This window comes from Ambystoma mexicanum, chromosome 1p (assembly GCF_040938575.1).
Source record: "Ambystoma mexicanum isolate Mex_15411 chromosome 1p, UKY_AmexF1_1, whole genome shotgun sequence".
Taxonomy (NCBI): Eukaryota; Metazoa; Chordata; class Amphibia; order Caudata; family Ambystomatidae; genus Ambystoma; species Ambystoma mexicanum.
This window is the reverse complement of record NC_090921.1, coordinates 1,475,439,393-1,475,451,913: the sequence shown is the minus strand read 5'-3', so window position 1 is coordinate 1,475,451,913 and position 12,521 is coordinate 1,475,439,393. Positions and strand designations below refer to the sequence as shown.

General features: G+C 42.8%; 13 non-coding genes across 13 annotated transcripts; all 13 read right to left on the bottom strand.

Moving 5' to 3' along the window:
• Window positions 1-625: 625 nt before the first annotated feature.
• TRNAI-AAU (transfer RNA isoleucine (anticodon AAU)) lies at window positions 626-699 on the bottom strand. Its single transcript has one exon. It is a non-coding gene; the product is annotated as a tRNA-Ile (tRNA).
• Window positions 700-1,375: 676 nt separating this feature from the next.
• Window positions 1,376-1,449, bottom strand: TRNAI-AAU (transfer RNA isoleucine (anticodon AAU)). Its single transcript has one exon. It is a non-coding gene; the product is annotated as a tRNA-Ile (tRNA).
• A 725-nt stretch (window positions 1,450-2,174) lies between these two features.
• Window positions 2,175-2,248, bottom strand: TRNAI-AAU (transfer RNA isoleucine (anticodon AAU)). The gene has a single exon. It is a non-coding gene; the product is annotated as a tRNA-Ile (tRNA).
• Window positions 2,249-2,973: 725 nt separating this feature from the next.
• TRNAI-AAU (transfer RNA isoleucine (anticodon AAU)) lies at window positions 2,974-3,047 on the bottom strand. Its single transcript has one exon. It is a non-coding gene; the product is annotated as a tRNA-Ile (tRNA).
• A 677-nt stretch (window positions 3,048-3,724) lies between these two features.
• Window positions 3,725-3,798, bottom strand: TRNAI-AAU (transfer RNA isoleucine (anticodon AAU)). The gene has a single exon. It is a non-coding gene; the product is annotated as a tRNA-Ile (tRNA).
• Window positions 3,799-4,524: 726 nt separating this feature from the next.
• On the bottom strand, window positions 4,525-4,598 carry TRNAI-AAU (transfer RNA isoleucine (anticodon AAU)). The gene has a single exon. It is a non-coding gene; the product is annotated as a tRNA-Ile (tRNA).
• Window positions 4,599-5,271: 673 nt separating this feature from the next.
• Window positions 5,272-5,345, bottom strand: TRNAI-AAU (transfer RNA isoleucine (anticodon AAU)). Its single transcript has one exon. It is a non-coding gene; the product is annotated as a tRNA-Ile (tRNA).
• A 2,751-nt stretch (window positions 5,346-8,096) lies between these two features.
• TRNAI-AAU (transfer RNA isoleucine (anticodon AAU)) lies at window positions 8,097-8,170 on the bottom strand. Its single transcript has one exon. It is a non-coding gene; the product is annotated as a tRNA-Ile (tRNA).
• A 726-nt stretch (window positions 8,171-8,896) lies between these two features.
• TRNAI-AAU (transfer RNA isoleucine (anticodon AAU)) lies at window positions 8,897-8,970 on the bottom strand. The gene has a single exon. It is a non-coding gene; the product is annotated as a tRNA-Ile (tRNA).
• Window positions 8,971-9,643: 673 nt separating this feature from the next.
• On the bottom strand, window positions 9,644-9,717 carry TRNAI-AAU (transfer RNA isoleucine (anticodon AAU)). The gene has a single exon. It is a non-coding gene; the product is annotated as a tRNA-Ile (tRNA).
• A 1,061-nt stretch (window positions 9,718-10,778) lies between these two features.
• Window positions 10,779-10,852, bottom strand: TRNAI-AAU (transfer RNA isoleucine (anticodon AAU)). Its single transcript has one exon. It is a non-coding gene; the product is annotated as a tRNA-Ile (tRNA).
• A 726-nt stretch (window positions 10,853-11,578) lies between these two features.
• TRNAI-AAU (transfer RNA isoleucine (anticodon AAU)) lies at window positions 11,579-11,652 on the bottom strand. Its single transcript has one exon. It is a non-coding gene; the product is annotated as a tRNA-Ile (tRNA).
• Window positions 11,653-12,325: 673 nt separating this feature from the next.
• Window positions 12,326-12,399, bottom strand: TRNAI-AAU (transfer RNA isoleucine (anticodon AAU)). The gene has a single exon. It is a non-coding gene; the product is annotated as a tRNA-Ile (tRNA).
• Between the last annotated feature and the right edge of the window lie 122 nt (window positions 12,400-12,521).

Genomic DNA, 12,521 nt, shown 5'->3' with positions numbered 1-12,521 from the left:
AACCCTTATCCTCACAACAACCTAAAGAAAAACTAAATGTGATCTGAAGGAAATTCACGAATATGACAATTATCTTCAAACTGACTTGTAGCCTGCATCACATTTAAGTAGCACTGGGACAAAGAAGGTTAAATGCATCTCATTGGTCATTTCCCACAGCAGTACTGACCTGTGACCATTTATGGACTGCTGCTTCCAACAAAACAGCAAACTAGTCATAGTAAATCTAAAGCTGTGGGTGGGAATTCTGCATCAATCTCATGCTTCTGCAGAAATATTTCCCAAATTGACAAAGTGACCAATACTGGGATCAAATTCGCTAACTTGGCGTGATTAGCACCATGCTCAGTCAGAAAAAGTATGCCTTCTGACTGGAGCATAGGAGGGAGGCCAGTTGCAGGGGGTAGTTTTCTTCCCTTGAAAGAAAATGCCTAACTCATTCACAAATACAACCCTTTTCCTCACAACAACATTGGTTATGTCCCGCAGCAGTACTGACCCGTGACCATGTATGCACAGCTGCTACCAACAAAACAGCAATCTTGTGTTAGTAACTCTAAAGCTGTGAGTGCCAATTCTGCATCAATCTCATGCTTCTGCAGAAATATTTCCCAAAATGACAAAGTGGCCAATACAGGAATCGAACCCGTGACCTTGGCGTTATTAGCACCACGCTCTAACCAACTGAGCTAACCGGCCAGCTGAGAGTCTTTTTCCCTTGGAAAAAAATGCCTAACTCATTCACACATAAAACCCTTATCCTCACAACAACCTAAAGAAAAACTACATGCGATCTGAAGGAAATTCATGAATATGACAATTATCTTCAAACTGACTTGTAGCCTGCATCACATTTAAGTAGAACTGGGACAAAGAAGGTTAAATGCATCTCATTGGTCATTTCCCACAGCAGTACTGACCTGTGACCATTTATGGACTGCTGCTTCCAACAAAATAGCAAACTAGTCATAGTAAATCTAAAGCTGTGGGTGGGAGTTCTGCATCAATCTCATGCTTCTGCAGAAATATTTCCCAAATTGACAAAGTGGCCAATACTGGGATCAAATTCGCTAACTTGGCGTGATTAGCACCATGCTCAGTCAGAAAAAGTATGCCTTCTGACTGGAGCAAGGGAGGGAGGCCAGTTGCAGGGGGGAGTTTTCTTCCCTTGAAAGAAAATGCCTAACTCATTCACAAATACAACCCTTATCCTCACAACAACATTGGTTATGTCCGCAGCAGTACTGACCCGTGACTATGTATGCACAGCTGCTTCCAACAAAACAGCAATCTTGTGTTAGTAACTCTAAAGCTGTGAGTGCCAATTCTGCAACAATCTCATGCTTCTGCAGAAATATTTCCCAAAATGACGAAGTGGCCAATACGGGGATCGAACCCGTGACCTCGGCGTTATTAGCACCACGCTCTAACCAACTGAGCTAACCGACCAGCTGAGAATCCTGTTTCTGACTGGAGCATAAGAGGGAGGCCAGTTGCAGGGGGATTTTTTCTTCCCTTGGAAAAAAAATGCCTAAGTCATTCACACATAAAACCCTTATCCTCACAACAACCTAAAGAAAAACTACATGTGATCTGAAGGAAATTCATGAATATGACAATTATCTTCAAATTGACTTGTAGCCTGCATCACATTTAAGTAGAACTGGGACAAAGAAGGTTAAATGCATCTCATTGGTCATTTCCCACAGCAGTACTGACCTGTGACCATTTATGGACTGCTGCTTCCAACAAAACAGCAAACTAGTCATAGTAAATCTAAAGCTGTGGGTGGGAATTCTGCATCAATCTCATGCTTCTGCAGAAATATTTCCCAAATTGACAAAGTGGCCAATACTGGGATCAAATCTGCTAACTTGGCGTGATTAGCACCATGCTCAGTCAGAAAAAGTATGCCTTCTGACTGGAGCATAGGAGGGAGGCCAGTTGCAGGGGGGAGTTTTCTTCCCTTGAAAGAAAATGCCTAACTCATTCACAAATACAACCCTTATCCTCACAACAACATTGGTTATGTCCGCAGCAGTACTGACCCGTGACTATGTATGCACAGCTGCTTCCAACAAAACAGCAATCTTGTGTTAGTAACTCTAAAGCTGTGAGTGCCAATTCTGCATCAATCTCATCCTTCTGCAGAAATATTTCCCAAAATGACAAAGTGGCCAATACGGGGATCGAACCCGTGACATTGGCGTTATTAGCACCACGCTCTAACCAACTGAGCTAACCGACCAGCTGAGAGGCATATTTCTGACTGGAGCATAAGAGGGAGGCCAGTTGCAGGGGGATTTTTTCTTCCCTTGGAAAAAAATGCCTAACTCATTCACACATAAAACCCTTATCCTCACAACAACCTAAAGAAAAACTAAATGTGATCTGAAGGAAATTCATGAATATGACAATTATCTTCAAACTGACTTGTAGCCTGCATCACATTTAAGTAGCACTGGGACAAAGAAGGTTAAATGCATCTCATTGGTCATTTCCCACAGCAGTACTGACCTGTGACCATTTATGGACTGCTGCTTCCAACAAAACAGCAAACTAGTCATAGTAAATCTAAAGCTGTGGGTGGGAATTCTGCATCAATCTCATGCTTCTGCAGAAATATTTCCCAAATTGACAAAGTGACCAATACTGGGATCAAATTCGCTAACTTGGCGTGATTAGCACCATGCTCAGTCAGAAAAAGTATGCCTTCTGACTGGAGCATAGGAGGGAGGCCAGTTGCAGGGGGTAGTTTTCTTCCCTTGAAAGAAAATGCCTAACTCATTCACAAATACAACCCTTTTCCTCACAACAACATTGGTTATGTCCCGCAGCAGTACTGACCCGTGATCATGTATGCACAGCTGCTACCAACAAAACAGCAATCTTGTGTTAGTAACTCTAAAGCTGTGAGTGCCAATTCTGCATCAATCTCATGCTTCTGCAGAAATATTTCCCAAAATGACAAAGTGGCCAATACGGGGATCGAACCCGTGACCTTGGCGTTATTAGCACCGCGCTCTAACCAACTGAGCTAACCGGCCAGCTGAGAGTCTTTTTCCCTTGGAAAAAAAATGCCTAACTCATTCACACATAAAACCCTTATCCTCACAACAACCTAAAGAAAAACTACATGCGATCTGAAGGAAATTCATGAATATGACAATTATCTTCAAACTGACTTGTAGCCTGCATCACATTTAAGTAGAACTGGGACAAAGAAGGTTAAATGCATCTCATTGGTCATTTCCCACAGCAGTACTGACCTGTGACCATTTATGGACTGCTGCTTCCAACAAAATAGCAAACTAGTCATAGTAAATCTAAAGCTGTGGGTGGGAGTTCTGCATCAATCTCATGCTTCTGCAGAAATATTTCCCAAATTGACAAAGTGGCCAATACTGGGATCAAATTCGCTAACTTGGCGTGATTAGCACCATGCTCAGTCAGAAAAAGTATGCCTTCTGACTGGAGCAAGGGAGGGAGGCCAGTTGCAGGGGGGAGTTTTCTTCCCTTGAAAGAAAATGCCTAACTCATTCACAAATACAACCCTTATCCTCACAACAACATTGGTTATGTCCGCAGCAGTACTGACCCGTGACTATGTATGCACAGCTGCTTCCAACAAAACAGCAATCTTGTGTTAGTAACTCTAAAGCTGTGAGTGCCAATTCTGCAACAATCTCATGCTTCTGCAGAAATATTTCCCAAAATGACAAAGTGGCCAATATGGGGATCGAACCCGTGACCTTGGCGTTATTAGCACCACGCTCTAACCAACTGAGCTAACCGACCAGCTGAGAGTCCTGTTTCTGACTGGAGCATAAGAGGGAGGCCAGTTGCAGGGGGATTTTTTCTTCCCTTGGAAAAAAAATGCCTAAGTCATTCACACATAAAACCCTTATCCTCACAACAACCTAAAGAAAAACTACATGTGATCTGAAGGAAATTCATGAATATGACAATTATCTTCAAACTGACTTGTAGCCTGCATCACAATTTAAGTAGAACTGGGACAAAGAAGGTTAAATGCATCTCATTGGTCATTTCCCACAGCAGTACTGACCTGTGACCATTTATGGACTGCTGCTTCCAACAAAACAGCAAACTTGTCATAGTAAATCTAAAGCTGTGGGTGGGAATTCTGCATCAATCTCATGCTTCTGCAGAAATATTTCCCAAATTGACAAAGTGGCCAATACTGGGATCAAATTCGCTAACTTGGCGTGATTAGCACCATGCTCAGTCAGAAAAAGTATGCCTTCTGACTGGAGCATAGGAGGGAGGCCAGTTGCAGGGGGGAGTTTTCTTCCCTTGAAAGAAAATGCCTAACTCATTCACAAATACAACCCTTATCCTCACAACAACATTAGTTATGTCCGCAGCAGTACTGATCCGTGACTATGTATGCACAGCTGCTTCCAACAAAACAGCAATCTTGTGTTAGTAACTCTAAAGCTGTGAGTGCCAATTGTGCATCAATCTCATCCTTCTGCAGAAATATTTCCCAAAATGACAAAGTGGCCAATACGGGGATCGAACCCGTGACCTTGGCGTTATTAGCACCACGCTCTAACCAACTGAGCTAACCAGCCAGCTGAGGGTCTTTTTCCCTTGGAAAAAAATGCCTAACTCATTCACACATAAAACCCTTATCCTCACAACAACCTAAAGAAAAACTACATGTGATCTGAAGGAAATTCATGAATATGACAATTATCTTCAAACTGACTTGTAGCCTGCATCACATTTAAGTAGAACTGGGACAAAGAAGGTTAAATGCATCTCATTGGTCATTTCCCACAGCAGTACTGACCTGTGACCATTTATGGACTGCTGCTTCCAACAAAACAGCAAACTTGTCATAGTAAATCTAAAGCTGTGGGTGGGAATTCTGCATCAATCTCATCCTTCTGCAGAAATATTTCCCAAATTGACAAAGTGGCCAATACTGGGATCAAATTCGCTAACTTGGCGTGATTAGCACCATGCTCAGTCAGAAAAAGTATGCCTTCTGACTGGAGCATAGGAGGGAGGCCAGTTGCAGGGGGGAGTTTTCTTCCCTTGAAAGAAAATGCCTAACTCATTCACAAATACAACCCTTATCCTCACAACATTAGTTATGTCCGCAGCAGTACTGACCCGTGACTATGTATGCACAGCTGCTTCCAACAAAACAGCAATCTTGTGTTAGTAACTCTAAAGCTGTGAGTGCCGATTGTGCATCAATCTCATCCTTCTGCAGAAATATTTCCCAAAATGACAAAGTGGCCAATACGGGGATCAAACCCGTGACCTTGGCGTTATTAGCACCATGCTCTAACCAACTGAGCTAAACGGCCAGCTGAGAGGCATTATTCTGACTGGAGCATAAGAGGGAGGCCAGTTGCAGGGGGACTTTTTCTTCCCTTGGAAAAAAAATACCTAACTCATTCACACATAAAACCCTTATCCTCACAACAACCTAAAGAAAAACTACATGTGATCTGTAGGAAATTCACGAATATGACAATTATCTTCAAACTGACTTTTAGCCTGCATCACATTTAAGTAGAACTGGGACAAAGAAGGTTAAATGCATCTCATTGGTCATTTCCCACAGCAGTACTGACCTGTGACCATTTATGGACTGCTGCTTCCAACAAAACAGCAAACTAGTCATAGTAAATATAAAGCTGTGGGTGGGAATTCTGCATCAATCTCATGCTTCTGCAGAAATATTTCCCAAATTGACAAAGTGGCCAATGCTGGGATCAAATTCGCTAACTTGGCGTGATTAGCATCATGCTCAGTCACAAAAAGTAAGCCTTCTGACTGGAGCATAGGAGGGAGGCCAGTTGCAGGGGGGAGTTTACTTCCCTTGAAAGAAAATGCCTAACTCATTCACAAATACAACCCTTATCCTCACAACAACATTGGTTATGTCCCACAGCAGTACTGACCCGTGACCATGTATGCACAGCTGCTTCCAACAAAACAGCAATCTTGTGTTAGTAATTCTAATTCTGTGGGTGCCAATTCTGCATCAATCTCATGCTTCTGCAGAAATATTTCCCAAAATGACAAAGTGGCCAATACAGGGATCGAACCCATGACCTTGGCGTTATTAGCACCACGCTCTAACCAACTGAGCTCACCGGCCAGCTGAAAGCCGTGTTTCTGACTGGAGCATAAGAGGGAGGCCAGTTGCAGTGGGATTTTTTCTTCCCTTGGAAAAAAAATGCCTAACTCATTCACAAATAAAACCCTTATCCTCACAACAACCTAAAGGAAAACTACATGTGATCTGAAGGAAATTCATGAATATTACAAATTTCTTCAAACTGACTTGTGGCCTGAATCACATTTAAGTAGAACTGGGACAAAGAAGGTTAAATGCATCTCATTGGACGTCCCGCAGCAGTACTGACCCGTGACCATTTATGGACTGCTGCTTGAAACAAAACAGCAAACTAGTCATAGTAAATCTAAAGCTGTGGGTGGGAATTCTGCATCAGTCTCATGCTTCTGCAGAAATATTTCCCAAATTGACAAAGTGGCCAATACTGGGATCACATTCGCTAACTTGGCGTGATTAGCACCATGCTCAGTCAGATAAAGTGACTGGAGCATAAGAGGGAGGCCAGTTGCAGGGGGATTTTTTCTTCCCTTGGAAAAAAAATGCCTAACTCATTCACACATACAACCCTTATCCTCACAACAACCTAAAGAAAAACTCCATGTGATCTGAAGGAAATTCATGAATATTACAATTATCTTCAAACTGACGTGTGGCCTGCGTCACATTTAAGTAGTACTGAGACAAAGAAGGTTAAATGCATCTCATTGGTCATTTCCCACAGCAGTACTGACCTGTGACCATTTATGGACTGCTGCTTCCAACAAAACAGTAAACTTGTCATAGTAAATCTAAAGCTGTGGGTGGGAATTCTGCATCAATCTAATGCTTCTGCATACATTTTTCCCAAATTGACAAAGTGGCCAATACAGGGATCAAAACGCTAACTTGGCGTTATTAGCACCATGCTCAGTCAGAAAAAGTATGCCTTCTGACTGGAGCATAGGAGGGAGGCCAGTTGCAGGGGGGAGTTTTCTTCCCTTGAAAGAAAATGCCTAACTCATTCACAAATACAGCCCTTATCCTCACAACAACATTGGTTATGTCCCGCAGCAGTACTGACCCGTGACCATGTATGCACAGCTGCTTCCAACAAAACAGCAATCTTGTGTTAGTAACTCTAAAGCTGTGAGTGCCAATTCTGCATCAATCTCATGCTTCTGCAGAAATATTTCCCAAAATGACAAAGTGGCCAATACGGGGATCGAACCCGTGACCTTGGCGTTATTAGCACCACTCTCTAACCGGCCAGCTGAGAGTCCTGTTTCTGACTGGAGCATAAGAGGGAGGCCAGTTGCAGGGGGATTTTTTCTTCCATTGGAAAAAAAATGCCTAACTCATTCACACATAAAACCCTTATCCTCACAACAACCTAAAGAAAAACTACATGTGATCTGAAGGAAATTCATGAATATGACAATTATCTTCAAACTGACTTGTAGCCTGCATCACATTTAAGTAGAACTGGGACAAAGAAGGCTAAATGCATCTCATTGGTCATTTCCCACAGCAGTACTGACCTGTGACCATTTATGGACTGCTGCTTCCAACAAAATAGCAAACTAGTCATAGTAAATCTAAAGCTGTGGGTGGGAGTTCTGCATCAATCTCATGCTTCTGCAGAAATATTTCCCAAATTGACAAAGTGGCCAATACTGGGATCAAATTCGCTAACTTGGCGTGATTAGCACCATGCTCAGTCAGAAAAAGTATGCCTTCTGACTGGAGCAAGGGAGGGAGGCCAGTTGCAGGGGGGAGTTTTCTTCCCTTGAAAGAAAATGCCTAACTCATTCACAAATACAACCCTTATCCTCACAACAACATTAGTTATGTCCGCAGCAGTACTGATCCGTGACTATGTATGCACAGCTGCTTCCAACAAAACAGCAATCTTGTGTTAGTAACTCTAAAGCTGTGAGTGCCAATTCTGCAACAATCTCATGCTTCTGCAGAAATATTTCCCAAAATGACAAAGTGGCCAATATGGGGATCGAACCCGTGACCTTGGCGTTATTAGCACCACGCTCTAACCAACTGAGCTAACCGACCAGCTGAGAGTCCTGTTTCTGACTGGAGCATAAGAGGGAGGCCAGTTGCAGGGGGATTTTTTCTTCCCTTGGAAAAAAAATGCCTAAGTCATTCACACATAAAACCCTTATCCTCACAACAACCTAAAGAAAAACTACATGTGATCTGAAGGAAATTCATGAATATGACAATTATCTTCAAACTGACTTGTAGCCTGCATCACAATTTAAGTAGAACTGGGACAAAGAAGGTTAAATGCATCTCATTGGTCATTTCCCACAGCAGTACTGACCTGTGACCATTTATGGACTGCTGCTTCCAACAAAACAGCAAACTTGTCATAGTAAATCTAAAGCTGTGGGTGGGAATTCTGCATCAATCTCATGCTTCTGCAGAAATATTTCCCAAATTGACAAAGTGGCCAATACTGGGATCAAATTCGCTAACTTGGCGTGATTAGCACCATGCTCAGTCAGAAAAAGTATGCCTTCTGACTGGAGCATAGGAGGGAGGCCAGTTGCAGGGGGGAGTTTTCTTCCCTTGAAAGAAAATGCCTAACTCATTCACAAATACAACCCTTATCCTCACAACAACATTAGTTATGTCCGCAGCAGTACTGATCCGTGACTATGTATGCACAGCTGCTTCCAACAAAACAGCAATCTTGTGTTAGTAACTCTAAAGCTGTGAGTGCCAATTGTGCATCAATCTCATCCTTCTGCAGAAATATTTCCCAAAATGACAAAGTGGCCAATACGGGGATCGAACCCGTGACCTTGGCGTTATTAGCACCACGCTCTAACCAACTGAGCTAACCAGCCAGCTGAGGGTCTTTTTCCCTTGGAAAAAAATGCCTAACTCATTCACACATAAAACCCTTATCCTCACAACAACCTAAAGAAAAACTACATGTGATCTGAAGGAAATTCATGAATATGACAATTATCTTCAAACTGACTTGTAGCCTGCATCACATTTAAGTAGAACTGGGACAAAGAAGGTTAAATGCATCTCATTGGTCATTTCCCACAGCAGTACTGACCTGTGACCATTTATGGACTGCTGCTTCCAACAAAACAGCAAACTTGTCATAGTAAATCTAAAGCTGTGGGTGGGAATTCTGCATCAATCTCATCCTTCTGCAGAAATATTTCCCAAATTGACAAAGTGGCCAATACTGGGATCAAATTCGCTAACTTGGCGTGATTAGCACCATGCTCAGTCAGAAAAAGTATGCCTTCTGACTGGAGCATAGGAGGGAGGCCAGTTGCAGGGGGGAGTTTTCTTCCCTTGAAAGAAAATGCCTAACTCATTCACAAATACAACCCTTATCCTCACAACATTAGTTATGTCCGCAGCAGTACTGACCCGTGACTATGTATGCACAGCTGCTTCCAACAAAACAGCAATCTTGTGTTAGTAACTCTAAAGCTGTGAGTGCCAATTGTGCATCAATCTCATCCTTCTGCAGAAATATTTCCCAAAATGACAAAGTGGCCAATACGGGGATCAAACCCGTGACCTTGGCGTTATTAGCACCATGCTCTAACCAACTGAGCTAAACGGCCAGCTGAGAGGCATTATTCTGACTGGAGCATAAGAGGGAGGCCAGTTGCAGGGGGGAGTTTTCTTCCCTTGAAAGAAAATGCCTAACTCATTCACAAATACAGCCCTTATCCTCACAACAACATTGGTTATGTCCCGCAGCAGTACTGACCCGTGACCATGTATGCACAGCTGCTTCCAACAAAACAGCAATCTTGTGTTAGTAACTCTAAAGCTGTGAGTGCCAATTCTGCATCAATCTCATGCTTCTGCAGAAATATTTCCCAAAATGACAAAGTGGCCAATACGGGGATCGGACCCGTGACCTTGGCGTTATTAGCACCACTCTCTAACCGGCCAGCTGAGAGTCCTGTTTCTGACTGGAGCATAAGAGGGAGGCCAGTTGCAGGGGGATTTTTTCTTCCATTGGAAAAAAAATGCCTAACTCATTCACACATAAAACCCTTATCCTCACAACAACCTAAAGAAAAACTACATGTGATCTGAAGGAAATTCATGAATATGACAATTATCTTCAAACTGACTTGTAGCCTGCATCACATTTAAGTAGAACTGGGACAAAGAAGGCTAAATGCATCTCATTGGTCATTTCCCACAGCAGTACTGACCTGTGACCATTTATGGACTGCTGCTTCCAACAAAATAGCAAACTAGTCATAGTAAATCTAAAGCTGTGGGTGGGAGTTCTGCATCAATCTCATGCTTCTGCAGAAATATTTCCCAAATTGACAAAGTGGCCAATACTGGGATCAAATTCGCTAACTTGGCGTGATTAGCACCATGCTCAGTCAGAAAAAGTATGCCTTCTGACTGGAGCAAGGGAGGGAGGCCAGTTGCAGGGGGGAGTTTTCTTCCCTTGAAAGAAAATGCCTAACTCATTCACAAATACAACCCTTATCCTCACAACAACATTGGTTATGTCCGCAGCAGTACTGACCCGTGACTATGTATGCACAGCTGCTTCCAACAAAACAGCAATCTTGTGTTAGTAACTCTAAAGCTGTGAGTGCCAATTCTGCAACAATCTCATGCTTCTGCAGAAATATTTCCCAAAATGACAAAGTGGCCAATATGGGGATCGAACCCGTGACCTTGGCGTTATTAGCACCACGCTCTAACCAACTGAGCTAACCGACCAGCTGAGAGTCCTGTTTCTGACTGGAGCATAAGAGGGAGGCCAGTTGCAGGGGGATTTCTTCTTCCCTTGGAAAAAAAATGCCTAAGTCATTCACACATAAAACCCTTATCCTCACAACAACCTAAAGAAAAACTACATGTGATCTGAAGGAAATTCATGAATATGACAATTATCTTCAAACTGACTTGTAGCCTGCATCACAATTTAAGTAGAACTGGGACAAAGAAGGTTAAATGCATCTCATTGGTCATTTCCCACAGCAGTACTGACCTGTGACCATTTATGGACTGCTGCTTCCAACAAAACAGCAAACTTGTCATAGTAAATCTAAAGCTGTGGGTGGGAATTCTGCATCAATCTCATGCTTCTGCAGAAATATTTCCCAAATTGACAAAGTGGCCAATACTGGGATCAAATTCGCTAACTTGGCGTGATTAGCACCATGCTCAGTCAGAAAAAGTATGCCTTCTGACTGGAGCATAGGAGGGAGGCCAGTTGCAGGGGGGAGTTTTCTTCCCTTGAAAGAAAATGCCTAACTCATTCACAAATACAACCCTTATCCTCACAACAACATTAGTTATGTCCGCAGCAGTACTGATCCGTGACTATGTATGCACAGCTGCTTCCAACAAAACAGCAATCTTGTGTTAGTAACTCTAAAGCTGTGAGTGCCAATTGTGCATCAATCTCATCCTTCTGCAGAAATATTTCCCAAAATGACAAAGTGGCCAATACGGGGATCGAACCCGTGACCTTGGCGTTATTAGCACCACGCTCTAACCAACTGAGCTAACCAGCCAGCTGAGGGTCTTTTTCCCTTGGAAAAAAATGCCTAACTCATTCACACATAAAACCCTTATCCTCACAACAACCTAAAGAAAAACTACATGTGATCTGAAGGAAATTCATGAATATGACAATTATCTTCAAACTGACTTGTAGCCTGCATCACATTTAAGTAGAACTGGGACAAAGAAGGTTAAATGCATCTCATTGGTCATTTCCCACAGCAGTACTGACCTGTGACCATTTATGGACTGCTGCTTCCAACAAAACAGCAAACTTGTCATAGTAAATCTAAAGCTGTGGGTGGGAATTCTGCATCAATCTCATCCTTCTGCAGAAATATTTCCCAAATTGACAAAGTGGCCAATACTGGGATCAAATTCGCTAACTTGGCGTGATTAGCACCATGCTCAGTCAGAAAAAGTATGCCTTCTGACTGGAGCATAGGAGGGAGGCCAGTTGCAGGGGGGAGTTTTCTTCCCTTGAAAGAAAATGCCTAACTCATTCACAAATACAACCCTTATCCTCACAACATTAGTTATGTCCGCAGCAGTACTGACCCGTGACTATGTATGCACAGCTGCTTCCAACAAAACAGCAATCTTGTGTTAGTAACTCTAAAGCTGTGAGTGCCAATTGTGCATCAATCTCATCCTTCTGCAGAAATATTTCCCAAAATGACAAAGTGGCCAATACGGGGATCAAACCCGTGACCTTGGCGTTATTAGCACCATGCTCTAACCAACTGAGCTAAACGGCCAGCTGAGAGGCATTATTCTGACTGGAGCATAAGAGGGAGGCCAGTTGCAGGGGGACTTTTTCTTCCCTTGGAAAAAAAATACCTAACTCATTCACACATAAAACCCTTATCCTCACAACAAC